The sequence below is a fragment of the Arachis stenosperma genome, chromosome 1 (assembly GCF_014773155.1).
Source record: "Arachis stenosperma cultivar V10309 chromosome 1, arast.V10309.gnm1.PFL2, whole genome shotgun sequence".
In the NCBI taxonomy this organism is placed as follows: domain Eukaryota; kingdom Viridiplantae; phylum Streptophyta; class Magnoliopsida; order Fabales; family Fabaceae; genus Arachis; species Arachis stenosperma.
The window spans coordinates 59,731,290-59,734,714 of NC_080377.1; the positions used below are offsets into that span (position 1 = coordinate 59,731,290).

A 3,425-nucleotide genomic window follows, 5' to 3' on the forward strand; every position below is an offset into this window, starting at 1 on the left:
CTCTTCTAATTTCATGGAGGAGGATGGAATGTTCTTGGTGCTCCACCCTTAGTTGTCCTATGTTGGAACTCAATTCTCCTAGGGAGGTGTTGATTTGCTCCCAATAGTTTTGTGGAGGAAAGTGCATCCCTTGAGGCATCTCAGGAATTTCATGATGAGAAATTTCCTCATGCTCATGTCTATGAGTGGGATCTCCTGTTTGCATTGAGCTCCTTCCACAAAGATATCCATGAGGACTTGGTCCAACCTTTGATTAAAGTTGACCTTTTTTGAGTTTGAAAAAGGGACCTCAGGGATCACCTTCTTCTTGGCCACAACTTCATAAAAGTGGTCTTGATGCACCCTTGAGATGAATCTCTCCGTCTCCCATGACTCGGAGGTGAAAGCTTTTGCCTTCCCTTTCCTCTTTCTAGAGGTTTCTCCGGCCTTGAATGCCATAAATGGTTATGGAAAAACAAAAAGCAGTGCTTTTACCACACCAAACTTAAAAGGTTTGCTCGTCCTCGAGCAAAAGAAGAAAGAAGAGAGTAGAAGAAGAAGAAATAGAGGAGATGGAGATGGCTTTGTGGTTCGGTCAAAGGGGGAGAACTAGTGTTTAGGTTGTGTGAAAATGAAGGAGTGAAGGTGGGTTTATATAGGGGTGAAGAGAGGGGTAGGGTTCGGCTATGGGAGGGTCGGTTTGGGAGGGAAACTGGTTTAAATTTGAATGGTGAGGTAGGTGAGGTTTTATGAAGGATGGATGTGAGTGGTGAAGAGAAAGATGGGATTTGATAGGTGAGGGGTTTTTGGGGAAGAGGTGTTGAGGTGATTGGTGAATGGGTGAAGAAGAGAGAGAGTGGTGGGGTAGGTGGGGATCCTGTGTGGTCCACAGATCCTGAGGTGTCAAGGAAAAGTCATCCCTGCACCAAATGGCGAGCAAAATTGCTCTTCATGCCAATTCTGGCATTAAACGCCGGGCTGGTGCCCATTTCTGGCGTTTAACGCCAGCTTCTTGCCCTTTCCTGGCGTTTAACGCCAGTCTGGTGCCCCTTTCTAGCGTTTAAATGCCCAGAATGGTGCCAGATTGGGCGTTAAACGCCCATTTACTGCCCTTACTGGCGTTTAAACGCCAGCAAGGTCTTCTTCCAAGGTGTGCTATTTTTTTGTTCTATTTTTCATTCTGTTTTTGCTTTTTCAATTGATTTTGTGACTTCTCATGATCATCAACCTACAGAAAACATAAAATAACAAAGGAAAATAGATAAAATATAACATTGCGTTGCCTCCCAACAAGCGCTTCTTTAATGTCAGTAGCTTGACAATGGGCTCTCATGGAGCCTCACAGATGCTCAGAGCAATGTTGGAACCTCCCAACACCAAACTTAGAGTTTGAATGTGGGGGTTCAACACCAAACTTAGAATTTGGTTGTGGCCTCCCAACACCAAACTTAGAGTTTGACTGTGGGGGCTCTGTTTGACTTTGTTTTGAGAGAAGCTCTTCATGCTTCCTCTCCATGGTGACAGAGGGATATCCTTGAGCCTTAAACACAAAGGATTCTTCATTCACTTGAATGATCAATTCTCCTCTGTCAACATCAATCACAGCCTTTGCTGTGGCTAGGAAGGGTCTGCCAAGGATGATGGATTCATCCATGCACTTCCCAGTCTCTAGGACTATGAAATCAGTAGGGATGTAATGGTCTTCAATCTTCCCGAGAACATCCTCTACTAGCCCATAAGCTTGTTTTCTTGAATTGTCTGCCATCTCTAGTGAGATTCTTGCAACTTGCAGCTTAAAGATCCCTAGCTTCTCCATTACAGAGAGAGGCATGAGGTTTACACTTGACCCTAGGTCACACAGAGCCTTCTTAAAGGTCATGGTGCCTATGGTACAAGGTATTGAAAACTTTCCAGGATCTTGTCTCTTTTGAGGTAATTTCTGCCAAGTCATCCAGTTCTTTGGTGAGCAAAGGGGGTTCATCCTCCCAAGTCTCATTACCAAATAACTTGTCATTTAGCTTCATGATTGCTCCAAGGTATTTAGCAACTTGCTCTTCAGTGACATATTCATCCTCTTCAGAGGAAGAATACTCATCAGAGCTCATGAATGGCAGAAGTAAGTCCAATGAAATCTCTATGGTCTCAATGTGAGCCTCAGATTCCCATGGTTCCTCATTAGGGAACTCATTGGAGGCTAGTGGACGTCCATTGAGGTCTTCCTCAGTAGCGTTCACTGCCTCTCCCTCCTCTCCAAATTTGGCCATGTTGATGGCCTTGCACTCTCCTTTTGGATTTTCTTCTGTATTGCTTGGAAGAGTACTAGGAGGGAGTTCAGTAATTTTCTTGCTCAGCTGACCCACTTGTGCCTCCAAATTCCTAATGGAGGACCTTGTTTCAGTCATGAAACTTTGAGTGGTTTTGATTAGATGAGAGACCATGGTTGCTAAGTCAGAGTGGTTCTGCTTAGAATTCTCTGTCTGTTGCTGAGAAGATGATGGAAAAGGCTTGCCATTGCTAAACCTATTTCTTCCACCATTATTGTTGTTGAAACCTTGTTGAGGTCTCTGTTGATCCTTCCATGAGAGATTTGGATGATTTCTCCATGAAGAATTATAGGTGTTTCCATAGGGTTCTCCCAGGTAATTCACCTCTCCTATTGAAGGGTTCTCAGGATCATAAGCTTCTTCTTCAGATGAAGCATCCTTAGTACTGCTTGGTGCATTTTGCATTCCAGACAGACTTTGAGAAATCAAATTGACTTGCTGAGTTAATATCATGTTCTGAGCCAATATGGCATTCAGAGTATCAATCTCAAGAACTCCTTTCTTCTGATTCGTCCCATTGTTCACAGGATTCCTTTTAGAAGTGTACATGAATTGGTTATTTGCAACCATTTCAATGAGTTCTTGAGCTTCTGTAGGCGTCTTCTTTAGATGAAGAGATCCTCCAGCAGAGCTATCCAAAGACATCTTGGATAGTTCAGAGAGACCATCATAGAAAATACCTATGATGCTCCATTCAGAAAGCATGTCAGAAGGACACTTTCTGATCAATTGTTTGTATCTTTCCCAAGCTTCATAGAGGGATTCTCCTTCCTTCTGTCTGAAGGTTTGGACTTCCACTCTGAGCTTACTCAATTTTTGAGGTGGAAAGAACTTTGCCAAGAAGGCATTGACTAGCTTTTCCCAAGAGTTCAGGCTTTCTTTAGGTTGTGAGTCCAACCATATCTTAGCTTTGTCTCTTACAGCAAAAGGGAATAGCATAAGTCTGTAGACCTCAGGGTCAACCCCATTAGTCTTGACAGTGTCACAGATTTGCAAGAATTCAGCTAAAAACTGATGAGGATCTTCCAATGGAAGTCCATGGAACTTGCAATTCTATTGCATTAGAGAAACTAATTGAGGCTTAAGCTCAAAGTTGTTTGCTCCAATGGCAGGGATAGAGAT

General features: G+C 43.3%; 1 non-coding gene across 1 annotated transcript; it reads left to right on the plus strand.

The window, feature by feature from the left end:
* The first annotated feature begins 3,006 nt into the window (after positions 1 to 3,006).
* LOC130948598 (small nucleolar RNA R71) lies at positions 3,007 to 3,110 on the plus strand. The gene has a single exon (XR_009073107.1). It is a non-coding gene; the product is annotated as a small nucleolar RNA R71 (small nucleolar RNA).
* The last annotated feature ends 315 nt before the right edge of the window (positions 3,111 to 3,425 follow it).